The sequence below is a fragment of the Gobius niger genome, assembly GCF_951799975.1.
Source record: "Gobius niger genome assembly, chromosome: 6".
In the NCBI taxonomy this organism is placed as follows: Eukaryota; Metazoa; Chordata; class Actinopteri; order Gobiiformes; family Gobiidae; genus Gobius; species Gobius niger.
The window spans coordinates 37,148,194-37,175,555 of NC_136857.1; the positions used below are offsets into that span (position 1 = coordinate 37,148,194).

The window sequence follows — 27,362 nt, forward strand, 5'->3', positions numbered from 1 at the left end:
TCCTGGGTAATGTAGTTCTAGGACGAAGGCTCGCAGTTAAACTAGAATGATCTCATACGTGCTTTTTTCACCTGCATCTGACTTTGCGGTCGCTTTATAACCACAGAGCTGGATTCAGCCCAAGCTGACGGAGTTACGGAGTTAAAGACTTTATTCCAAATCAATCCGGTCTCAAAGCAAGGGGAGTTTTACTTCCGGACCGGAGAGGAGGCGGGACTGTGGAGCTCTATTCTGAATGCTAGAACATGTTGAAATTTCAGATTTTCTTTTTTATTCATATGTTTGCAGTGTCATAACTACATCTCTGACGTTTAAAACAAACCAAACCGTTTGAAAATTGGTAGAAAAATGAGCAAGTTCTGGTTATTTCAAAAGTACAGGCTCCATAAAACACACTGTTAGGAGCGCGCTCCTGTGGCAAGATGGCCGCCGCGTGCGGACGTCGCCCTCTATTGGCCAGCAGCGCGCACGAGACATGTAGCCTTTATTTCTATGGTTCCTGTCGTTAGCTCAGTGCTAACAGCGGCTCGTAAACATGTCCAAGAGGAGCCGGACTCTGAGAGCTCTGGTGACGGAGCGGCTGAGCGCGGCCGCGGAGGAGATCTGTGAGCTGCTGGAGAGGACCATAGCGGAGTATGAGGAGGAGCTGTGTCGCTCCAAAGAGGAGAACCAGAGGAACCAGCGGCTCCTGGAGGCTCTGGGCCCGCGACAAGGAGCAGCTGGTCAGCCTGGTCCTCGTACATGTTCCAGAGGTGAGTCCATGTAGTTCTTTATTTCGATTTAAATATTGTTTTTTTTTTACTGGGAAAATGTTGCTTTGTGGATTTGATATTTTCCATATTAAACGATTTACTAGTGGATCGTTTTTGTGATAAGTTTCAACTTGTTTCCAGAAAGCATTAGTTCTGGACCATGTGAAGAACAGGTGGGTCATATTTTCATCTGCATTTGGAGTCGGTGTCTGTAAATGTGGAGATTAGTGACTCGGAAAATATTTATGGAGGATTTTAAAATGAGTTTCTCTTATTGTGTCATTTATACAGTATTGAAATGATAAAGTTTATGTTCTAGTAAAATGCCAGTCTCCACATTTGATAATCTGAGATTATGAGTTAGTCCCTATAACCCGTCACTCAGTACAGCTGTAGACCCGCACTAAGTAAACCAGTGGTTCTCAACCCAGTCCAAAAACTATGGCCACTACAGATGTTTAAAATAATGAATGCTAAAAACAATTTCAAACAAACTGTAATTGGAGTGTTTGATGCAGCCGTACTCTTGTCTTATTTACTACAACCACAATATGTTCACTAAACTCAGGGAATAGAATTCAAGAGACAGTGGAATATTTCTGGATAAATATTAGGGGTTCAGCTCTCACGGTTCGGTTCACGGTGCAGGTCTCGTGGTTTGGTGCATCACGGTGCCAGTGCAATCTAAAAAATAATAAGTAGGTTTTGAAATGAAATATAATGATCGTTATTTGACAGTATTTATAACCTTAGACTGAAATTGACAATGCTTTCAAAGCTGCTTTATAATAAAGCATCAAAGCAGCAAAATGAAAAAATAAATAAAGTGCAGGCCATGCGCTCGTTAAAGGGGGGGTATTATGCAAAATCGATTTTTTTCAAGCTTTACATCATGTTATTAAGTCATTCCCACATTAAAAACATGCCTGAAGTGTGGCCTTAGCACATTCACATATTTTCGAGTAGTCTGGAAAAACTCTGATGGCGGCCATTTTAGGGATAAAACGCCTGATTCCTTCAGGGAACGCCTCGACCTCCAGGATACGCCTCCGACCTTTCGTCACCAGCCGAGTAACCAACCACTGCTCCTCAGCAGAACCCCCTCCCCGCAGTGTCTAGCCCTAAGATGTAAACAGAGTCATCATGGAGGATTAGCTTCATGTGTTGTGAACCGGAGCCACAGCAGACTTTTACAAAGACACACATCAGTGTTTCTGTTACCGAAACACCCAGGATTAAAACCGGTGACAAGAACACTTATTTCAGTGTCTGGTTCTGCGCTGGGCCTTGATGATGCACAGAGCCTCCGGAGAAAGCTAATGCTAAGCTAAACCTCGAGTCATCACGTGAAAACGAGAAATATGCACACATAAAGTCAATAAAACCACGACACACATAAAGAACCGTTTAACAATGATCACACACGGAGCCAGACTTGTTGATTTCGTAGTTTATTGCTCACATTTCATCTGCAGTGAGTCGTAGCCGAGTGGTTTCTCCAGGAGCTAAGGCACTATTAGCCGCGACAGGCTAACAACCTTCACCTTCACAACATTCATTGAAAACAGGCAGCATATTAGGCACAAATAACGTCAACAAAGCAGCAACTACTTGAAGCAGCCTTTACGATGATCACACAATGAGCCTGGCTTTACACATTTGTGGTTTATTACAGACTTTTCATCAACAATGAGCTGTAGTCGATTATAACAAGCTAACGGGGTAACCTCGAAAAACCATTGTCCACCTGCACAGATAATGTCCGTCTTTGAATGGTATGGGCTCCTGCAGATCCTGGTGTCGTCCATGGGGGTATAGTTAGAGATCCATAGGGCATGGCAGATGCAAAGAGAAGCCTCCAAACAGCAGTTATTTTTCAGGCAAGAGCCCCTTCCAAGCGTCCGGTGTGGAAGGTTCCAGTGGCGGCTGGTGATGTGAAAACCAGGGGGGGCTGTTGCCTCGACCTACCTTCAATTATATTTTAGAAGATACTTATAAACATTGTTTTTAACTTAAAAAAGAAAGTTATCTTTGGGGCATTTAATATTATTATTTTATGTAGAATATATTCAAAACGTATTGTTTAGTTTTATTCAACTAAAAAATAAATCATTTCTGACTAAAGCGTAATGATAATCACTATACATATGTGTGTTGTGCACCACTGATTTGTGTTTTGAACCAACAGAACCAGAACAAAGGCAGGAGGTGTTTCCTCTTTGATTTCATGTACAGTTTTAGTCCCAGACCTGCTGTGGTTTCATTATGAGCCTCAGAGCCACAGGTTTAAACCTGTATAAACCGTCAGACAAATGATCCGCTCAGAAATAATGTGCAGCTCACGTTGTGAAGAGAGTCCTCCTCCTCCTCCTCCTCCTCCTCCTCCTGTAGCACCTGGAGCTCCACCTCTGTTTCCCTCAGTGAATGAATGACGTTCCCCTCTCCTGTCGTAGCTCCTCCTCACGGTCCTGAATCTTCTCTCCATCAAACGTCCACGTCCTGGGACAGAACTGTCTGTCCAAGTCAGCGAGGGTTGTTCCAAAGTGTGAGATAAACAAGCAGCAGCTAAAGCAGACGAGCTAGTTAGCATCGTCATGCTACCTCCAGGAAAGTCCGTTCAGACGTGACTTCTGAGTGAAGAAAGTTGTCCCAAGTCCATTAGTTTGACTAAATCCTTTCACCTCCTCTCAGGAAACAACACAAAGCTTCTCCGGTCTCTCAAATGAGAAGTTTTTCCTCCGATCGTCCGTGAGCTCAGAGCTGCTCCAACAACGAGCTCGCGTTTGTTTACAGTAGAGCTTCCTCGTCTTTCACCTGTTAAATCCCCAATGGGCGCTTGGCCTCAGCGCCCATCGGAGAGTTATTATTGCGCGTCTCTGATTGGTTGAATTAATGATATACAGTGACGTTTTTATACCATAGTAGAGCGCCATTGGTTAGATGCTTGGGGCGCTGTTCCCCGCCGCCCCAAGCACAAAACTACACATTTATGACGCTGTTACAGCGGCTACAGCACAAGATGAACCAGGCAGACAAAATGACACGCTCCTTCACCTCCGCTCCCCCTCATGCCAGTGTATAAAAGACCTGTATATAAGAAAGTTAGGATTTTGCTAAGCTTAAAACTTTTTATTTTATTTGCATAATTGATAGGAGGGGCGGCGCCCCACCGCCCATAATGGACCAGCCGCCACTGGAAGGTTCGTCTCCAAATAATATCCTGTGTGGCCATTGTTCACAAAGTGATAAACAGTAGCTCCTTTCCAACAATAAAAATTAAAATGCACTGATCGTAGTTTCAATGCTGTGGAGACAACGAGCGGACTGTTGTGATGCCACAGACTGTGGAGGGGGCGTGTCGGAAAGGGTCAGGGAGCGTCTTTAAGAGACAGGGGCCTATTTCAAGTCATTTGCTACGGCCATTTTGAAAGAGCAATTTTATACAAGGCAGTTATTCTAATTTACTGCATTTACAGACCAACAGAAGGTTTGGTCATCATTGTAGTGTGATATAGACTGGTGCTATGTGGCTGAAAAAAGCATAATACCCCCTCTTTAAGTATATTATAAGATAAGATGATACTTTATTGATATCACAGATGGAGAAATTGCATTCGATGAGAGAGCATCCGGCAGCAGCACCCATTCAGTGCACCACTCTTTTTCCACTCTTTTTTTTTTCTTTGGTGAAAGATCGTTGTGTCGGGGCCGCCATCTTCACTGTTTTGGTCACAGGAGGAGCACTGGTTGATGGGAAATCCGTAGACGATGACCACGGCGGTGGAGCTCTTGCGCTTGGCCACGATGTTCTTGGCCACACAGGTGTAGTTGGCCGTGTCGGACAGACGCGCCTGCTTGATGATCAGGTTGTGTCCACGGTGATGTAGAAGTTCCTGTCCTCGGCCGGGTCGATGATCTCGTTGTCCTTCAGCCACTCCACCCGCATGACCTTGGAGGATGGAGAAACTGTAGCTGCCCTCTGTCTCCTCTGATCATCTGAAACGGTGCCCGTTGGGCTTGTCCCCGTCTCAGAGCGTGGTGTCCTGCACTGGTCAGCTCCACCTCGTCCTTCCTCTTCCTCCTGCACAGCTCCCTCCACAGTCTATCACCATCTCCTCGTTAGTCCCTTTTGTTGTTTCCTGTAGCTCCTCTTGTATACAAGTGGAGCTCTCCCTCTGACTTGCCTTTCTGGGCGTCAGGGGAGGAGGTTTGAGACTCTGGGGGCAGAACGTGGTCAGCACTGGAAGCGCCGCGTAAGAATGAAAGTTCATGGAAGAGCTTCAGTCTCTACTTGTCCTTCGTGCTCTGCTCACGAGATCTTTTCAGCCTTTGACGTTTCTTTGTTTCTTTGTCATGTGACGGTTTGGAGGCATGTGCTCACAGGCAGCTTCTAACCCAGGTCTTTAGTCCTTAGTTCTTACCTGAGCAAAAGGAAGTTCATATAAATGGAGCAGAAAACATGGACTTGTTAATGTTTAGAAATATGTTTGTCATTAATGTTTCTCGTCGTCTCCTGCAGACGTCCAGACCCAGTGGAGTCCAGAGCCCAGTCTGAAGCAGGAAATCCCCGAGACTCCACAGATTAAAGAGGAACCAGAGGAACCAGAGGAACCAGAGGAACCAGAGGAACCAGAGGAACCAGAGGAACCAGAGGAACCAGAGGAACAGAGCGTCAAACAGGAGGAAGAGCAGCTCCCACAGTTCACTGAGACTCCACCAAAGAACATCATCATCACCAGCGCGTTTTCACTTTGTGACATCAGTGAGAAACTCCCCCCTCTACGACCCGCGGAGAAGAACACGGAGACGGACGGAGAAACGGTCAACTCCTCTGACTCTGACTGTGACGATGATGAAGACTGGGAACCTCCAGCCAGCGCTTCAGCCGCACAGACGGAGACAGAGGCTGATGGAGACGACGCCCACCAAGTCCAGATGCAAGACACCAGTCCAGCTGTGAGGGACGGACTCACGGCAGAGACTGGAGCAGAGCGAAGGAAGAAACATGAGTGCAGTGTCTGTAAGAAGAGATTCCCCACTAAAGAACACTTAGAAAGACACAGGAGAACTCACACAGGAGAGAGACCTTTCCGGTGTACAGTATGTGAGAAAGCATTTAAAACGGATAGTAATCTCAGAGCACATATGAAAACTCACACAGGAGACAGACCTTACAGCTGCTCTACATGTAAGAAAACATTCACCAGAAAAGCAAGCCGAGATTTACACCTGAGAACTCACACGGGTGAAAGGCCGTATGTTTGCTCTGTATGCACTAAGAGATTCATCACTAAACCACACTTTGTAATGCACATGAGAACTCACACGGGTGAAAAACCAAACGTTTGCTCTCACTGTAATAAGAGATTCACCTCTAAACCAAACTTAGTGTTACACATGAGAACTCACACTGGAGAGAGACCGTTCAGTTGTTCAGTTTGTCAGAAAAAGTTTAACGAAAGCAGGACTCTCAAAGGACACATGGGAACTCACACAGGAGAGAGGCCTTTCAGCTGCACAGTCTGTCCGAGAACGTTTATCCAAAGAGGACATCTGAACGCCCACGTGAAATCTCACAAACGGAGAGACTCAAAGCCCTGACGAGACACAAAGGGGTTTAACTCAGTGTAAGAAATAGAGCCTGATAAGTGCAGTTCTTCTTTGTTTTAAAAACCTTTGCCACAGAGTTGGTTCCAGCTTCCTGTTTGTTTTTCATTCAAATTGTTCATTAAAAAAACATTTCTGTTCAATTTCATGTGTGAATTATTTTCTTCCTTTGTTTTTTCTGCCTCTTGAACCTGGAAACGTGACTTTCCTTTAACAAAGCTCAGAGACGTGAAGCTCACAGAGACAGACTCACTCACAGATTAGACTAAAGAGCTGAATCATCATCATAATAAAGCAGATTCTGTAATAAAGTGTGAACATGGTGACAGTGAGGAGAGGATCTGAGCTGTGTCTGAGGGAAGTTCTGACCAAGCCTTTGAACCGATTCCAAACCAGAGTCACATATTATTACATTCAAGACAAACATTAAACCAAATGTGAGATAAAACTTCGAGCTTGATCTTCATGAATATTATTGTGGTTTATGCTTTAAAACAGTTCAACATTAAAACTCTGAGTGAAAATGCTCTTTCTGTGTGGCCTATAGAAGGTTTATTATGATCTACAGTAAGATGCAACACCGGGTTCCTCCAGCAGAGGGCGCCTGCTGCTCTGGGCATCTGTATCTGACATTGATTTAACATATTTCCATTGGTTGCACGTGTTAAAACGTGTTATATTTTAGCTCCTTTAGTTCATTTAAACATTGGAGTTTGGTTTAATGAGGCTGTTTTCAGTTGTGTCAGTGCAGAGTCAACAAAACTAATGATCGTGGACAGAAAGTGGGAAAAACGAGCAACAGAAGTGGAGCTGAGTAACTGAATGGTGTTGGAAAGATCTCAAAACTTTGAGCAGCAAACGACAACAAGACCCTCTTCATGTCCAGCTCCTTCTCCACAGTGTCCACCTCCTTCTCCACAGTGTCCAGCTCCTTCTCCACAGTGTCCACCTCCTTCTCCACAGTGTCCACCTCCTCCACAGTGTCCACCTCCTTCTCCACAGTGTCCACCTCCTTCTCCACAGTGTCCACCTCCTCCACAGTGTCCACCTCCTTCTCCACAGTGTCCACCTCCTTCTCCACAGTGTCCAGCTCCTTCTCCACAGTGTCCGCCTCCTTCTCCACAGTGTCCACCTCCTCCACAGTGTCCACCTCCTTCTCCACAGTGTCCAGCTCCTTCTCCACAGTGTCCACAGTGTTTGAAAGGTGTTTATTACATTCTTGACATTTTGAATTTGCTGCTGTGGGAGTAAATGAAGACACGATTCTCTCCGTTTCTACACGAGACTGAAGACAATTATCCTGACGACGTGACGAGTGACTTACTGTGGGAATGACCGTCTAATTTCAGCCAAACAGGCCATTTGCCGTCCCGCTCTAACAATGATCAGGGCAAAACCCGGTCACAGATATTGGGGACAAAATGGCAACTCCATTTTAGAAAATCTCCACATACCTACAAGTCCATAAAACACAATGGCTGCGTCTGAAACCATCACATTGTCGCCTCTAAGCTCTAACACTGGCAACTAACTCCTTAACCTTTCATGGGGTCGACTGTTAGATCTGTGCAGTTAGTGAACTAGAGCTTCAGCTGCATTTTGAACAATCCGTCCGTCCTTTAACAGGGGTAAGGGAAGTGACTTCTTCTTCTTCTTCTACTTGCTTCCGGCGGGCGACGCGCGGGAATGCGCAATGCTGCCCCCCACCGTCAGAATCCAAAACACTAACCTACATTCTCATCAAAAGGCCAGTGCGGCGAAGGAACAGAAGAATGGCTTCCTCCACCTGCTTCTCTCTCACAGAAAAAATAGTCTTTACCGAAAAAACAGAAAACCCCAAGTCAGAAAGCCGACCACACATCTGCCGCCTCTCCTCATCATATTTATTACAAGACGGCGTTACATGACCCACACTTCCCACACTTCCACACTCACACAGTCCTGAACAGACACGCCGCGAGAGCACAGTTGGCCGACCCGGCTCTGACACAGACGGCTGACAGGAAAAGTAATGCCCCCCTCGCCTCTCTGCGCCCCACTCTCTTTGCCACTGATCACTTAGGTCCTCATTACAGACACTATAACACTCCTGCTTCCCCAGCGGCAAAGTCCACTGAGGCCCTCCCCAGTGACTCCTCTGCCAGCTTATCCGCAACTTCATTTCCCTCAATTCCGGCATGTCCCGGCACCCACACAAACACTACACCTGTCTTTCAACTCTGCTAAGGCACGACAGAATATAAAAAACTCCCTTTAAAAAGTTTCCCTTCACCCACAGACTGTGAGGAGGTTTACGGTTTGGGTAAAGCCGAACTGGAGAAAATGCACTCTGATAAAGTGGGGATTAAGAACCTTCATATTGTGTCCTGATTAGAATATTATGTCGCAACAGGGAACAGATGTAACGCTGCAGATATAAACATAAGAAAACAAACATAAGAAGCGCTAGAACATATAACTTGTACTTTTACCAACTCCTTTTCGGACATTTTTTTTTATTATAACAACTGTATAGCTAAATAAGGAGTGAACCCAGTGACTCCAAGATGATGATTTTTTGATTTTTTTTACAAAATTTACCTGAGTTAGAAACCCCCTACTTGTATTATAGACAAAAAAATGTCTTGCAATAAAGCAAAAGTTGCGTACCCCGCTGTAAACATTCAACAATCTATAATGTGTTTCCATCCCTGACATTATACCTGACCTGCTCGCCACCCCGAGATTGTTTTGTAGATCCGCCCCCGACAAAAAGTAAATAACTCTAAAGAACAAGGAGCACCCGGACGATCGACATCAGTTTTATTGATCAAAAATAAGCTTTTGCCGCTTAAACATACACTCCTGGGACCTGGAAAAAGTACAACATTTCTCATTCAAGTAAGAAAAATATACTTCTTTATATTTTTACTCAAGTAGTAAAAAGTACCGTTTGATAAAACTACTCTAAGACGTACAATTTGGACAATGTACTTGAGTAAATGTAACAGAGTACTGCCGCCTCTGGATATGTAAACAGAGCATCCAGAAAAGCTCAAAGTAACAAAGCTGCTATGAGTGACATAAAAGATACTATGGGTTTAGTTGGTCTTAGCTTTCAAATGAGGCGTTACACTCCTATAGTCTGTAAACTCCACTCAAGAAACTTTACGATTTGGGTAAAGCTGAACTGGAGGAAATGAGCTCAGTAAAGGCGGGGATTAAGAGGAAAATCACTCGTTCAGCCGCTGGAAGGTCAAACAAACACCTACATTAACTTTGATTTTGTCACTAAGAAAGTGCATAATGAACCTGTTGTAATAATTTCCCAAATGATATGTAACCTCTGAACCCTCACCTGAACCAAGAGCATTTTCTCCAGTTTGACTTTACCCAAATCTAAAAGCTTCTTTGAAAAAACTTCAATATAGCAATGAAAATGCAACAATATAATACAACAAAAAAGTGTCTGGAGAGCGACAAAGAAGAAACCAAAAAATGTTGAAAAAGAAAAAAAACTACGGAAAAAAAACTACAAAAGCGCGTTAGGATCTGATTTGTAGGCCTTAGCTTTCAAATGAGGCGTTGCACTGTCGCTCTCCTGTCGAGTAGAGTTTAGATTTGGGTAAAGAAAAGGCACTCGATTCAGGAGGACTTCAAAACACTGAGAGAGAATATTAAATATTGAGTCTAGTGAAAAGTGTCAATGAAAGAAACAAACCTGTGAATGATTTTATAAAATTGTGTATTTTCAAACAAAATATGATCCAGTTCAAACTTTTCCAACATAATGCCACAAAGATGTTCATATTACAAACATTCAACAGGCAAGTTACACATGAGCATTTCATCAAGGATTAAAATAACACTAGCTCTTTATACAAAATCAAAAAGAGAAAACTGACCACTAAAATTTCCCTCATAAATAGAACGTTTAAAAAGTAGTTTCTCGAAATTCTACATTTTAAGAGGTAGATATTGGTCAAAAATCAACCTGTAACTTAGAACCATTCGGGTCCTTAATAAATAAAACTTGCTTAAGTCCTTTCAGGTCAGAAATGAGTCTGATTTAGTGCCTCGTCTAAAGTGTGAGTCGAGTCTTAACAGTGTCCAAAAGGCACCGTGTTCCCGCTCGGCAGGATTCGTCTTTGTTCGTAAACCGTTTTAATCGTTTCTCTCCTGTTTCCGTCACTCGTCGCGACGCTGAGGTTAACGTCCTCACAGTTCTCCAGAGTCCGTGTTATGCCTTTCACGTTCAGCACGACCTTTTTTGTTTCCGTCCGGTAGGCGTAGCTCTTCGGACCGACTGACGCGAACTCCCGGATGGCGTCGCCTGCTAGCTGAAGGTGAAGACGGTCGCTAACACGTTGTCTGTGTTCTTCAGGGCTGGCTTGGCGTTTTGGTTTGGCATCAGCTGAACGAGCGCGGTTTTGTCGCCGAGTATCTTAAAGGACTCTACTTTACGTTCATCGGAAAACACCAGCTTCGAGAAATCTGCGTCCTTGCTCACGGTTTGGTTCTGTAGTTCCACGCTTCTGTCGCCAAAGCCTCGCCAGAATTCGTCAAGAGAGCTTTTGTAGATATGTTTTCTAGCGGAACCAGAACTCTCCTGCTTTCCTTTGGCAAAATCACTGACGAAATCTTCAAAAAGCGTGCTGCTTTTTTCCTTAAAATGCCAAACTTCAACGATATGTCTCAACTCGTAGCCCATTTCCAAGGCTTTGTTGAACTCCGGGGTCACCCACACTCCGGTGATCGCCCTTTCCTTCCTTGTGTGATTGCAGGGGGTCTGTTGGTTCGAATCAGCGCAGGTTCGGCAAAGCGTGAACACCGTCTTCCCACTGGCGCTTTTGTACGGTAAAACTGGAAACAGCAAGTCTTTAGGAGGGGAGACAACCGCTTTGATCAATCCGAAGTAGCTCTGCGGGGGGACGAATTTCTCAAAGAACAGCCGAGGATGTCCAGTGGGGTAGGGGTTGTTGGCCATGACGTACGGAAACAGGGAGTCAACCTCAGCAAACATGATTCTCTCATCGGACGCTGCGGCGTGCTGCAGTTTGGCGACTCCGTTCATACTGGCGAAGGATAATTCGTGTAGCGCTAGAGGCTGCGGAGGCTTGTAATTCTTCAAGGCGCTAACTGCTGCTTCCGATGTCTTAATCTCGTTCCAAGCGTGTTCTCGTATCACGACGAGTCTAATGTTGGCTGCATCGGAAAAGGATTCAAGTCTTGCTAATCTGTCTTTGCACCACCTCCTGCGCCCCCTGTTGTCAGCGCCGGGGAAGCAAACAGGGCAGCCATTTTCTTTGCAGTCGATGAACTCCCAAATGACTTTATCACCGTCGGAGTAGCCGTCGAAGAGCAGCAGATCTGTGGTTCTTTTGCTGCCGTTACAGAAAAGCTGTCGTTTTGACTTTGGTCTCTTTCTTCTGATTCACTCATTTCATTGTGGACGGTCTGGTCAAAGGTTCACTTGGAATGTCATGGTCACCAACCTGCATTTCATCCTCGGACTCTTCTTCGGATTCACTCATTGTGACGTTCTGGTTCAAGAGCTCACGTTGGTCATTGTCTTGGCCTCCATCTTGTGTTTCATCCTTGGATTGTTCTTCAGTTTGACTTGTTTTATTTGTGTCAGTCTGGTTTGGGAGTTCACGTCTGCCATTTGTCATGTCTTGGCCGCCATTTTGCACTTCATCCTCAGATTCTTCGGATTCACACATTTCACTTTTGATGCTCCGGCTCAAGATTTCACCATGGTCATTTGGAAGGTAATTGCCGCCATCTTGTGCTTCTTTGTTGGATTCCTCTTTGGATTCACTCATTTCATCTGTTCTGTTTGAGAGTTCACGACGGCCATGTTGTGTCATTGGTTCAGTGGAAGAATGTGGACGTTCTGTAATGGACTGAGAAGCTGGATGAGCATTTTCTGGCAAAACTGGGGTTGGGTCCTTGCCCTCTTCTCGGACAGAGAGTTGACTGTTAAGCTGTTGGACATTTTGATTTTGTTTGTTGGATGTTTCGGCGGCCTCTGTTTGCAAACGTTCTCGCCTCCCGTCTTCATTTTGTTGTTGGCGCAACCTCAATGCTTGCATTAGCTTCTCAACGTTCGACAATAAACGATTACGTGACTCACGCAAACGATCCAAATGGTCATTCACAAGGGGTTCAAGGGACCTGTCAAACGGAGTCATTTGCCACTCATTCTACAGACCTGTCATTATTTTGTTCCGGCGTAAAAAATTGGTCAAGTTGTTCAGAGTCATCGCTTTCATTTTGTCCATATTGCACGTTTGGAGGATTTGGAGTTCCTTGCTGGATGGCTTGAGAAGTTTGCGCAGTATTTTCTGACAAAACAAGCACTGGCCTCTCGTTTCTCATTTGGCGGACATCTTGGTTTGGTTCAATAGACGTTTCCTCAGCCTCGGTTTGCAAACGTTCTCGTCTCCTGTCTTGACAAGATTCACGCAAACAGTCATGCATGATTTGTTCAATGAACCCTTCTTCAGCCTCTGCTTCGACAAACGGAGACATCTGCCCCTCATTCTCAGGGCCGTCATCATTTTGTTGAGAGCCATCGCCAGCATTTGTCAGGAAGTTGCTGGAGAGTTCATGTGGAGGATTTGGAGTTTCTGACAGAACAAGCACTGGCCTCTCATTTCTCATTTGGCGGACATCTTGGTTCAGTTCCATAGTCACTTCCTCAGCCTCACTTCGCACATTTTCTTGCTCGATTCTCCTCCTTCGCTCCCTTCTGTGCTGTTTTATTTGCTGCAAGTGGGTAACAGCGCCGACGAGTCTTGAGAACACTTCACGTAAGCAGTAAGTTCTGTTTGCGTTCTGTTCATGCATTACTTGATCAATGGATATTTCTTCATCCTCTGCTTTGACGATGTGAGATGTGATCGCCTCATTCTCTGGTTCAATCTGCGATGCTTCTCCTTCATCGTCAGCGACTGGATCAATAGACATTTCCTCATCCTCTGCTTTGACGAGTTGAGAAGCTTCCACACTTTCCTCCTTTATTGGTCTCACTTCCTCGTTCTGTTTCTGTAGAACTGGTGCAAGCTGGGAGAGCGAATCCATCAGCTCAGACACTGCTTGATCATCTTGTGGCGCAGCTTCTACAGACACTTCCTCTTGTTCTTGTTTCACAAATTCATCCAAATTTTCTTCAACGACTGGCAACAATTGATTGAAGCTTTGGTTTAAGCGTGGAAGCTGATCCTCTATGTCCTGCTCGTCGTCTGTGTCTGGATCAATGGCCATATCCTCACTTTCTGCTCTGATTCGCCTCTTTTCTCCCCTTTGTTTCCGAATTACTAGCACTCCCTGGATGATGGAAGACACCAGCTGAGAACAGGCTGCAAGCGAACTTCTGTCTGGACTTTCTTCTTCTTTGACAGATGTATTTCGGTGTCCACTGTACTGACAGGCCGAAATAGGAAAGGAATCTTCTGTCTCTTCTTTAACAGCTGAAAGTTTGGGAATTTCTTCGACTTGTATAATCGGACCATCAAATTCAGTTGAATCATTTATTGGCTCTGACTTGATTCTTTTTCTCGGTGGTTCACAGGACATCTCTTCATCCTCCTCTTTGACAGGTCGACAGGTTTGAACTGCAATTTCTCGCACATCTGGCTGCGGTGGTTCGATGGGCATTTCTTCAGCCTCAACTTTGAAAAACTGAGAGGTTTGCACCGCCTTATCTCGCATATCTGGAGGAGGATCCTGGTTCGCCGGAGACGTGGATGAAGGATGTTCTTGTTGGAACGAAAAGTCACGAGCTGGCAACACGCTTTGCATCATCAAAGATCCACATTGACCTTCAGAGATGGAGCTTTCCTTGCCCATTTTACGATTCGACAACTGGCAGCAATTGATTTAACTCGTATAGTGGTCGGTGAGTAGTGATTTTACCCCGTCATTGTGGCCCTGTGCTTTCTACAACTTTGCACTGATTAAAATGTTCACAAAAAATGAATCTCGACAGAGATTATAGTCTAAGGAGAGGATCCCGTAGATTTGAAGAGTTTTCAGGAGTCGTCCCCTTGTCCAGTCTCTTGACTTCTGTAAAAACAAAAGGATTGATTTAGTTTCATGTGATTTGGATACTGATCTGAAGGAGTAGATGAACCAATTTAGAAATCCCTTTACCTTCTGTGTTGTTGTCTATAGTTCCATCCTCTCAAACGCAGATCTGTGAAGGCCTTCGAGTCCTCACTGAAGAGAAAGAAACAGATTTACAAACACATACTTTTCCACCTCATCTTGCAGCAGAGTCAGAGAATAAACCATGAAAATCTACTGTCATTATCAAATATGCCACTCAAAATGACTTAATATGACACATGTTGTACTAAATTTGGTATCTTTGCTTTGTTAAAGGGATGTTTCAGGATTTTTGACAAAGGCCTCATTTCCTAGTTATCCAGAGTGTTGCTGATATCTGGAGATATTTTTTTGTATTTCATGCAGTTCTTATATTTGAAGAGTTTCGTGGGGCTAGGCTAATGCAAGGCTAGCGCATGTCTATGGTATCAGCTAGCCTGCATTAAAAACAGTCTGACCCGCTCCACAGTGAAGGCGGGGGTTTAGAGGTTAAAAAATGTCTTTGTGGAAGTATGATGTAAATGACAGGATTTAAAACAGAAACAGGCAAACTGCATTATATCAATTAACACACGGTTGTGGAAACACGTATTAGAGAGGGACGGGGACTTTCTTTTACATGTTGCCTTCATTTGCAATTGTACACATGTTTATAACTCATTATGTGGATGTTAGATTCTATATCAATGACAATCATGTATTATTCCAAACAAATGAAACTAAAGAGCAGAGATGATCCAGTGCAGGTGAGACACGTGTCTAACACAGGTTAGTCTCACTGAGTATCTGTGTCCAGGTCACTCCAGTTACAGCTCTTCACTTTAAAATAGATTATATAATATTACAAACGTGACTCAAACTGAACAAGAAACTCTGATCCACCTGTTTTATCACTTACAGCCAAAACCAAGTGTCCCATAAACAACAGCTTATCCAGAACAAAGCTGGTCACGTGATCCGCCTCCGTGGAGACGTTTATTTAGATCATCTAATTATCCCTGATGACCTTTCCCCCAAACACAAACATCACATTCACAAAACTAAGAGGCACAAACTCAATCAGCGCCTCGAAACAATAAAGACCATCTACATTCAAATGCAGCCTGCAAATCGCCTCTGCTACCACATTAACAAGGATCTGAGGAGGGAAAAGTGAGAGGCCAACATGTACAACAGCTGCTCAGCAGGGACGGGACAGGGCCGCGGAGCCCACTTTGAAACCACCGCTCATGTGTTTTTCAGTCGCAGATAAAAAAATGAATCAGCACAAAGACTCTGCATTCTGCGTCAAATATCTCAAATATCACAAATATCTCAAATATCTCAAATATCTCAAATATCTCAAATATCACAAATATCTCAAATATCTCAAATATCACAAATATCTCAAATATCTCAAATATCACAAATATCTCAAATATCACAAATATCTCAAATTTCTCAAATATCACAAATATCTCAAATATCTCAAATATCTCAAATATCACAAATATCTCAAATATCTCAAATATCTCAAATATCACAAATATCTCAAATATCACAAATATCTCAAATTTCTCAAATATCTCAAATATCTCAAATTTCTCAAATTTCTCAAATATCTCAAATATCTCAAATATCTCAAATATCTCAAATTTCTCAAATATCTCAAATATCACAAATATCTCAAATATCTCAAATATCTCAAATATCACAAATATCTCAAATTTCTCAAATATCTCAAATATCTCAAATATCTCAAATATCTCAAATATCACAAATATCTCAAATTTCTCAAATTTCTCAAATATCTCAAATATCTCAAATATCTCAAATATCTCAAATATCACAAATATCTCAAATATCACAAATATCTCAAATTTCTCAAATATCTCAAATATCAGACATAAACGCACGTGAGGCGCTACGTCACTAAGCAGCTGATCTTTTCTCTTTAAATCAGGCGCATTTGGACTTACCGGTGCGCGGGATCCTCGGCCCGTGTCCCGGCTGTGGAGGCTCAAAGTCCGGTACGAATCCTCCGTGGACGCGGCGGGTCTCTGCGGGTCTGAGCAGGAGCGGATCTGAGCGGGTCTGAGCGGGTCTGAGCAGGACCAGAGCGGGTCTGAGCGGGTCTGAGCGGGTCTGAGCAGGAGCAGAGCGGGTCTGAGCGGGTCTGAGCAGGAGCAGAGCGGGTCTGAGCGGGTCTGAGCAGGAGCAGAGCGGGTCTGAGCGGGTCTGAGCAGGAGCAGAGCGGGTCTCAGCGGGTCAGAGCGGGTCTGAGCGGGTCTGAGCAGGAGCGGAGGTTTGTGTTGAAACTCTGTCGCTGCTGCGGAAAAGTGAGAGATTTGTCCTCGGGGCGCGCGCTAGATCAGGCTGGGGGCGGGGCATGTGGGACGGACACAGCCAATGGGAGAGCAGCTCCATCGAAGACAAAAGATCCTCGATACTCGCCTTTCATCATGTGTTATCAGGGAGACACTGGGCAGGTGAAGACCCGGCCCTTTCTTCACATGTTTGTAACAGTTATATTTCCTTTACCTTCAAATGTCTGAGTTTATAACAGAGGCTAAAGGTCCAGTTATATAAAGCAAAACTCAATAAATCCAGCTATAAGTCAGACATTAAAAAACCTGAACAAGGCTGTGAAGTTTGGAGTCTGTAGCTCCTAAAGTGGAGACACTGACTCATCCATGTGAGAGAAATGAGCCTTAAATTAAAAAGCTCCAAAACAAATCTATAAATACAAAAGTTAAACATGTTTTTTGTAAAGATCAGTTTGTTGTTTTGGACCAAACTGGCCCAAAACCTAAACATCAGTTCCATAATTCTCATTTTATTTCAATGAAGCAGCGATTTGAATGAAGAAAAGTTATTTTTATGTGACTTTTGAAGCTCCTGACAGAGACACGTAGATAAAGGTAAAGTTCAGAGCCTTTGACTCATTTCCCACTGACATCACATGGTCGGCACGGCAACAGATTCACCTTGTTTACAAAAAGGGCCAAACTAAAGAAAACTGGAAACAATCTTTAGAAAAATCTTGAACATAATCGTGTTTGTTTTAGCAGAAAGTGTGTCTAATGTGTCAAATGCACTTTAAAAAGAAATCGGCCTAAACTCTTGATCTGTTTTAACCCTAAACACTAGAGCAGATCCATGTGTGTGATGTTCCTGATCTGAGTTTATCTGAGTGTCCTGGGTCTCTGTCTTGGACGTCTCTGATGTTCTGGGTGTTTCTCCTACAGCCTCATGTTTCCATAGTGATGAAGGTCGGAGACGGTCAGTGTATTTGTGTCTCCGGCCTCACAGTAAGTGAGAAACACAGAGTTATTTATATTTAGCTTCTCTCTCCTGAAGGACACTGAGCTTCACCAGAGACGTCTCACACATCCAGGAACGGCTGGACCAAAAAAACAACTTTACATTTTTTGTTCCCAGATTTTGGATAGTTTTTCTCTGGTCGTCTCATGAGGCTTTTCTTTCTTTTTATCAGACATGACACAGTTTAATATAAAAGACTCACATGTGTCGTGTATCGTCATGTTTTGATTCTTTTTATCGGGTGGATTATCTTTATAAAAATCACCCGTGTTAGTGACTGGATTTAGTGATAGTCTGGGATTAAAACCCAACAAAATGACCAACATCAGAAACAAAAAAAGGACCAAACAAAGTAGGTTATATTTACGGCCATTTTTTTTTTTGAAACTATAATATTACATAAAATAAACTTCCCTGGTGCCTGTTTTGTAAATGCCAGTGAATGTGTTTGTTTGAGTCTGGGCGGGACCTCGTCAGGGCTGGTGTGGGATGTGTGTGGACGTGTCCCTCAGACTCTGGGACAGTATCACCGATCGTTCACACCTTTCCCTCCCGAGTGATTAAAGACCAGAGGAAGCCTGAGCCCGGCCCCCCAACGACCCCCCAAACCTGGCCCCCACACAGCCCCCAAACGGCCCAAAACGGTCAGAATCAACATCAACAATCCTCAGGTCTTTGTTTTGAGAATCACGTTTAAACAGAGACACAGATGATGAAGAACTTTAACCAGACGAGGAGGAGACGCCCAAATATACAAGTAAAAGTAAAAAGTACTTTCTCTGAGTAACTGTTTGAAGAAATGTTTCAGTCGTGAATAAACGATGAGAAACAAAACTTGTAACAAAGTGAAAATCCAAATGTTTCCAACGAAACACAAACTACAGATGTTTAAAGTCGACGTGAAGCTTTTGTAACTTTAACAGTGACTCACAGTTATTACAATATTACTGAAGTAAAAGTAAAAAGTACTGATGATAAAACTACTATAATAAGTACAGCTTCTTCACAAAGTTTTGTTGTACTCGTGCAAATGTGAAATAGGCGGTTTATTTGTGGGGGGGGGGGGGGGGGGGGGGGACATTGAAATTTCGCCTTGTTTTTTTTAAAGGTATACAGGAGGATTTTCCCGAATTTTAGGAAAGAACCGCCCTCTCCACTTTTAAAAAAATGCGCATGCGCAACGCTCTACCTGCCTCTGAGGAGGAAGAATCTCCCAAAAACACTCTGGTCTTGTTTCTCTTTTCTAAAGCCTTTCTCTTCTTCTCATACACTTCGAAGACACTTTTTCTCTTGACCCTCTGCCATTTTCAAACGACTCTGTGCTTCTGCAGCAGCAATGAACGGCTAACAGCGTAACTCACATAGGCCTGAAAGTGCTCATGCGCAGAAATGAACAAGGGGCGAGCACGCATGGCGGCCTTACGTAGGCATATCACCGCTTGTTGCACAGTGTGGCTATGCTAGTTCCTCTGACCTGAAGGTGTGAGCGCCTGGACTTCCTGTCTGTTTTCTTTTCCTGGAATAATAATCATATTTTCTAAAGATTATGTTGTGGGCGGTGAGTTCCCGGTAGATGATCATTTGCTGTGTTCAAATCATGATGAACAAGTTCAGATCGGAGACGCCTGTGATCATGAAGGATTGATAGTTTGTCTTGAAGCTAAAGGCTAACATGCTATAAAAGAATATATATAAAGGCACTATTTCAAGTTGTGTAATGCATTAACCGCTTAACTTCCACCTGAACCGAGCACATTTTCTCGACGGAAACAATGATGGAAAAGTGGCAAAAATGTCACAAAAATGTCACAAGAAATTGACAAAAAATTGAAGAAAAATGACAAAAATGTGACAAAACATGACAAAAAAAATGACAAAATGTGACCAAAAAATGACAAAAAAATGACAAAATGTGACAAAAAAATGACAAAAAATTGAAAAAAAATGTGATAAAAATTTGACAAAAAAATGAAAAAAATAAAAAATGTGACGAAAAAATGACAAAAAAGTGACAAAAATGATCAATCACTGATCCTTACAAACATAAACGTCTCCTCTATGGAAATATTTCTACCAGAAACTCACTGGTCTGAGCTAATCTTAATGGAAATGAATACAGACAGGAAGTGCTAGCGCCCACAGCTTCAGCTCAGAGGAACTAGCGTAGCCACATTGTGCAACAAGCCGAAATAGAACATCCTCCGTGTGCAAATTTCCCTGCTCTAACGCGCTGTACCTTTAAGGAACAGCTGAGCTCCTCACGTCACTGCTGCCTCCCAATGACATGCGCACTGCTGCCTCAGGTGTTCGCAGAGGGAGCGGTAGGAGTGAGACGGCGTTTATGAATCTGTAAGTATGCTGACTGTATTTACAATTGTTGCTACTCGTTCTGTGTGTGCAATAGCATGTATAGAGGCAACTTCATATATATACTTGTACTTTTGCTAAGTTCAATTGTTTTGCCTCACTCTGTCCGCCATTACACACGAGAGCCGAGTCATAAATCCCTTATCAGCATTGCGCAGCCCTTTGGCGCCCTCTTGCGGATTTACAACGCAACAACAGACACATTTCATCAATTATATTCGTGTGCTTATATAAATGCAGTTAAATAACATTTTGATATGTTAATTGCCCATGTTATATTATAATAAGTTTATTTGACATTGTTTAATGGGTAACACATTCTAATTGCATTTATTTTGTTCTTTTATAGGTAACCACACACTAACACACACACACTCACACGCCAACAGACTTTATATATATTGCACCTGTCTTGACACACCCAGCTACTACTCATCTGTACTGTACATTCATTGTGGACATTATTAAAGACAAACTCAACCCTTTGGATCTGCTGCAGTCTTTCTGACCGAAGACTTAGGCCAGACTAGTGTAGACCCAGTAAACATCAACAATATTTCACACTCCGCTAAACCTTTAATTCAAAACTCAATAAATCAGATTAAGTTTTCTGGAAAACCTTATATCACCTCATTGTTCAGTCCAAGGCTGTAAAGTTTGTAGGAGCGACTACAGTCAGATAATTGTCGCAGCAATGAGAGAAAAATAAAACTTCCCAAAAACATTTATGGAGAAACATTAATCAGTGAAAAGTTAAACCTGTTATTGTGAAAGTTTAAATGTTAAGAGACACAGTTTAACCTGAAGAGTTTCTGGCACAATCCCTGGAGGATCATATGTCAGTAATGAAGTAAAAAGTACACATTTGAGGTACTTTTACTTTACTTGAGTACCTTTTAATGATGACTACTTCTTACTTTTACTTCATTATATTTCAGAGCAGGTTTGTGATCTGGAGTCAAAGTTAAAGTGAACTGATTTAAACACGTTCTCTCACTCAGTTTATCCATAGTTAAGTCCTGGTTTAGTCTTGGTTTAGTCCTCGTTGAGCCCTGGTGTGGTCTTGGTTTAGACTCATTTTACACCTGGTTTAGTCCTGGAATACTTTTTTTAATGTTTTGAAATACCTTTTACTTCTAAAGCACCTTTGCAAGTGCATACTTTTTATAATCTGAGATTTTTCCTTCTTAAGTAAACGTGTAGCTCATATCAGTACTTTTACTCAAGTAATTAAAATGAGTTCTCCTCCCACCGCTGTGTGTGAATCTAACTTCACTGAACAAGTGTTTCCAGGTCAAAGTTTAAGAGACACAAACCTGGACATTTAAAAGAATCCTTTAGTGTTTTTCCCTTTAGGGCATTTGAAAGTTGAATCTTTTGCTTTAGTTTTATGTTTCTTCTGTTTCTCCTATGTCTGTGTTTCCACTTCAGCTCTGGGTCTCTGGGTCTCTGAGTCTCTGAGTCTCTGAGTCTCTGGGTCTCTGAGTCTCTTGCTGTGTCCGAAACGAGCAGATTGGTAAGAGCTCTTACGCCAAACTGGATGTGCGTCAGCGTCCGCCATGACAAGATGCTTCCGAATTGGTCTGTCAGTTAGGAAGGAGTTAGGAAAAAGAGCCTTGATGCTAACTATCATAGCCACTTTAGCATAGGGACCTCTGATGCTAACTATCATAGCCACTTTAGCATAGGTACCTCTGATGCTAACTATCATAGCCACTTTAGCATAGGGACCTCTGATGCTAACAATCATAGCCACTTTAGCATAGGGACCTCTGATGCTAACTATCATAGCCACTTTAGCATAGAGACCTCTGATGCTAACTATCATAGCCACTTTAGCATAGGGACCTCTGATGCTAACAATCATAGCCACGTTAGCATAGGGACCTCTGGTGCTAACTATCATAGCCCCTTTAGCATAGGGACCTCTGATGCTAACTATCATAGCCACTTTAAAAAAGGGAACTCTGGTGCTAACTATCATAGCCACTTTAGCATAGGGACCTCTGGTGCTAACTATCATAGCCACTTTAGCATAGGGACCTCTGGTGCTAACTATCATAGCCACTTTAGCATAGGGACCTCTGATGCTAACTATCATGGCCACTTTAGCATAGGGACCTCTGATGCTAACTATCATAGCCACTTTAGCATAGGGACCTCTGATGCTAACTATCATAGCCACTTTAGCATAGCTACCTCTGATGCTAACTATCATAGCCACTTTAGCATAGGGACCTCTGATGCTAACTATCATAGCCACTTTAGCATAGGGAACTCTGGTGCTAACTATCATAGCCACTTTAGCATAGGGACCTCTGATGCTAACTATCATAGCCACTTTAGCATAGGGAACTCTGGTGCTAACTATCATAGCCACTTTAGCATAGGGACCTCTGATGCTAACTATCATAGCCACTTTAGCATAGGTACCTCTGATGCTAACTAACCGGTGATTAGGAGCTATGTGCCATCCCATAAGCCACTGCGCCAAACCCCCCACCCCACTCGCCCCCACCCTCCAGTGATTCATGCGCAACCACTGTTGATTGACAGGAGCACATTTAATAATAAAAATAATAACAATAAAAAAATTAGATTTTGCACAAGCCAAACTTTATAAAAGTGATAAATCCATGTTGTCGTCCCCACAGCTCAGTCACATGTCAGTGTTAAAGAGTAAACTCAGGAAACGGGTTAAATGCTTTTGTTTTCATTTAGTAGTGAAGAATTATAAAATTTATTTGCGAGCTTTTCGTTTATATGGCTCTTTAGCGTATTATATTACAATGTATGCAAAGTGTTTTTGAGTTCTCTGTTACAGTCAAGGTCCAGTGGAAAATACCAAAGATAAGTGTGTGTGCGAAGTGCCCAAACATCAAGGCCACAGTGTGGGAAAATGAGATAGGTGCACCCAGCGACTTACAAACTGCCACGTCGCCCCCGAGAATGGAATGGCGGAGTCATGTCATAAAATGGTTATGAGGGAGGAGCTACAAAATTACCAACCAATGGAAACAACCACACGTAGCCTAGGCTCATGAATATTATGAATACTCTGACTTCCCTATCGCACTCAGTCTACTCCGGTGCGGCGGATGGCTGGTAGATTCAAGTGTCAGGGACCAGGGAAGCAGAGCTCTGTATTAGATGACTTGTTAGGGAAATAAATCTTCTTGACTTAATCTCCTGAATCCTGGTCATCTATATCTCTGGTATGTGTTATTAGCTGATAGTGCAGTATCGTTGACTTCCTGACCTTCCTGAACATGCAGTGAAGTGTGTTGTTACGACGGAAGGTAAAGACAACAGGAAATAGTACACGAGGTTTATACTTGTTTATTATTTTAAGGTGACGAGTGGAAAACAGCACATTTTTTCAGTAGAAACTTAAGCCACATGGATCATTTGCTGCTGTAGCTTTAAGAAACAGCTGTGGACATAAAATAAGACTAAAGGGAAATGTTTGGATCGTTTGGATTTTATTTCTCCTACTATGTTGTTGTTGACACTGGACACTAGGGGGCGACATGCGCTTTTGTTTGGCCTCACTCCACCAATAACTTTAAAGAAGAAGAAAAGCAGCTGTTGGTGATGTCACTTCCCCTTCCCCTGTGTAAGGACGGACGGATTGTTCAAAATGCTGCTGAAGCTCTAGTTCCCTAACTGCACAGATCTAACAGTCGACCCCATGAAAGGCTAAGGAGTTCGTTGCTAGTGTTAGAGCTTAGAGGCGATAATGTGATGGTTTCAGACGCAGCCCACGTTTCTCCACGTACGGTTGCCGCATTTGACCGTGTTCGGGGCATGCGCACTTTGAACATTTGGCCAAATCGGGCAGACCTTCATATCGGGTCACAACGTGTGCGTAACGTGTTTGACTCCGGGGATATTACACGGGTGACGTTTCATTCATTCTTTATGAGGCTTTTTGACACATTTCAACATGTCGTTTGTTGTGTTTGACTTTTTATTGTCTGGACTAAACAGAACGAGCTAATAACACACTCTAGAGTAAGTTCAACCTTTTATTTCGCTCGGTGTCGGCGCTAGTGTGATGCTAACGGCTAACGCGAGGTTAGCATTTAGCAAAACAACCGCCGGACATGAGTTTCTACAAAAGCAGCGACATTATAATGTGAAACTTGTTAAAAGACTAAACAAGAACAACATTGAGACTAAACTAGGGAGGTCTCATCTATGTCACTGGCGACGTTTACTGTCATTCATTTACTTTGAAACTGTAAACGAATGTGTTCAGTCTGTACCGTTATGGGTGCAACATCCGGGAACTCTTGCTGAGCCACGTCCTCTTTTGGGGGAATCAAGAGTTTAAAATGAAAAAGTCGTGAATAGATCAGATACAGGAGCACATGAAGCATCATCTGAATGGGGTCGTTTCAGCCACAGTCTGAACGTAGCCTCATCATCAATGCTATTTTCCCAAGTTCCTCAAAACGCTTAAAATTCAGACTCCAACAAACACATGTCCCATAAGGAGTTCTTCTTGTTGCTCTCAGTCTGATGAAGTTCTAATCTCTCACAGATGATGGTCACATGTGGTTCGAGCTGAGCCTCATTGTTTTCTCTGTCGTCTCTGTTTTAGGCTGAAGTCGCCTCCACCGGTTTGTGACTTTGTAAAATGTCTGGTGCCCAAACGCTGAGAGCTCTGGTGAGTGAGCGTCTGGCTGCGGCGGCTGAGGAGATCTGTGAGCTGGTGGAGAGGACGATAGCGGAGTATGAGGAGGAGCTGTGTCGCTCCAAACGGGAGAACCAGAGGAAACAGCGGCTCCTGGACCAGGTTCTGAGCCCGAGGGTCCAGCTGGTCAGAGTGAATGTCCAGAAACCACAGAGTCCTGGCCCCGAGCTGAACCAGGAAATCACAGAGACTCCGCGAGAAGAGCCGGAGGAACAGAGTGTGAAGCGGGAGGAAGAGCAGCTGCCAGCGTAGGCTCCATGTCACACATTTCACTCACACAAACTGACAGCAGAGTTTAAAGCTAATCATATTTAAATCATGTTTTCAGGCCGGTCCCAGAGTCCAGTGCTGTCTGTGTGAAGACTGAAGAGTCCTCACTGCTTCAACAAAGACCAACTGAGCACCGAGAGGAAACGCAGGGAGAGGACATGAGCTCAGAGACCGAGGGACACACTGAGCACTCGTCTGACACTGACAATGACGACCACTGGGAATCACCCAGCTTTCCAGGTCAGTTCCCCAAATACAAGTCTGCTCCAGAGACCAGTGTCCACAGTGGAGACATGACAGGAGCTGAGGGGAAGCACCAGTGCTCTGTTTGTGACAAGAGATTTGAGACTCAACGTGTTTTAGTAACACACAATAGAGTTCACACAGGTGAGAGACCTTACAGCTGTTCTGTTTGTAATGTAGTGTTTGCCCACAACAGTCATTTAAGTTCACATAGTGACACACACAGGAGAGAAACCTTACAGCTGCACAACATGCAAGAAAACCTTTGCACGGAAATATATTCTAGATGCACATATGAGAGAAAGACCTTACAGCTGTACAGTCTGCAACAAGACTTTTACCCAACACAGTCACTTAAAGTCACACATAAGACGACACTCAGGAGAGAGGCCATACAGCTGTTCACTATGCCAGAAAACCGTTGCTCAGGCATCTTCTTTAGCTTCTCATAGAAAAGCACATGCAGGAGAGAAACCTTTCAGGTGCACAGTCTGTCCCGATGCATTTTCCAAAAATCTGTCAGCCTTTCACAGACGTGGCCACAGAGAGTTTATACATTCACTCCAGACTCCTTTCTAGCTTCAGTTTCCCCTGGGGGAGACTGACAGAAGCACAAATCATTCATTCTCTCACACAGGCCTATTGTACATGTTTTAGTGGTCGGAGAAACCGTAGCACCCGGAGGAAACCGACACAAAATGGACACAATTCATGGACATGTTAATGTTAAGAAATATTTCATTATATGTGAGAGATTTCAGGCCTTAAATGGGCAGTTTGACAGTTAGAAATATGTTTGTCATTAATGTTTCTCGTCGTCTCCTGCAGACGTCCAGACCCAGTGGAGTCCAGAGCCCAGTCTGAAGCAGGAAATCCCCGAGACTCCACAGATTAAAGAGGAACCAGAGGGACCAGAGGAACCAGAGGAACCAGAGGAACCAGTGGAACCAGTGGAACCAGAGGAACAGAGCGTCAAACAGGAGGAAGAGCAGCTCCCACAGTTCACTGAGACGTCACCAAAGAACATCATCATCACCAACGTGCTTTCACTTTGTGACGTCAGTGAGAAACATTCAGCAGAACCCTTCAGCGGTCCAGAAACAAAGCAAGAGTTCAAGGAAGAAGGAAATCTCAACACTCCCACCACAGACTCGTCTTCACTCCCCCCTCTACGACCCGCGGAAAAGAACATGAAGACGGACGCAGAGACTGGAGCCGCTGTGAGGAAGAAACATGAGTGCAGTGTCTGTAAGAAGAGACTGACCACTAAACAACAGTTAATAAGACACACGAGGATTCACACAGGAGAGAGACCTTTCAGCTGTACAGTATGTGAGAAAGCATTTAAACAGGATGGTAATCTCAGAGCACATATGAGAATTCACACAGGAGAGAGACCTTTCAGTTGTGCAGTATGTGAGAAAGCATTTAAACAGGGTAGTTATCTCAGAGTACATATGAGAATTCACACAGGAGACAGACCTTACAGCTGTACAGTTTGTCCGGCAGTGTTTACCGTTCAGGCTTATCTGAAATCTCACATGAGACAACACACAGGAGAGAAAACGTTTAGTTGTCCAATTTGTCAGAGAGCTTTTAACAACAAGGGCTGTCTCAGAAAACATATGAAAACTCACACAGGAGACAGACCTTACAGCTGCTCTACATGTAAGAAAACATTCACCAGAAAAGCAAGCCGAGATTTACACCTGAAAACTCACACAGGAGACAGACCTTACAGCTGCTCTACATGTAAGAAAACATTCACCAGAAAAACAAGCCGAGATTTACACGTGAGAACTCACACGGGTGAAAGGCCGTACGTTTGCTCTGTATGCACTAAGAGATTCATCACTAAACCACACTTAGTAAGACACGTGAGAACTCACACAGGAGAGAGGCCTTTCAGCTGCACAGTCTGTCCGAGAACGTTTATCCAAAGAGGACATCTGAACGCCCACGTGAAATCTCACAAAACTGAGTGACTCAAAGCCCTGAAGAGACACAAAGGGGTTTAACTCAGTTTCACC

The 27,362-nt window shown here is 43.6% G+C and overlaps 1 protein-coding gene and 1 long non-coding RNA gene across 2 annotated transcripts in view; both read left to right on the forward strand.

Moving 5' to 3' along the window:
• Positions 1 to 667: 667 nt before the first annotated feature.
• Positions 668 to 27,362, forward strand: part of LOC306964332 (uncharacterized protein) — a gene marked incomplete at its 3' end in the record, with an annotated part of 391,619 nt that continues 364,924 nt past the window's right edge. Inside the window, exon 1 of the mRNA XM_079558323.1 lies at positions 668 to 752. The remainder of the gene's footprint in view (positions 753 to 27,362) is intronic.
• Positions 5,264 to 26,403, forward strand: LOC306964246. Its single transcript, XR_013792965.1, has 3 exons — positions 5,264 to 5,423; positions 26,241 to 26,282; positions 26,313 to 26,403. It is a non-coding gene; the product is annotated as an uncharacterized lncRNA (long non-coding RNA).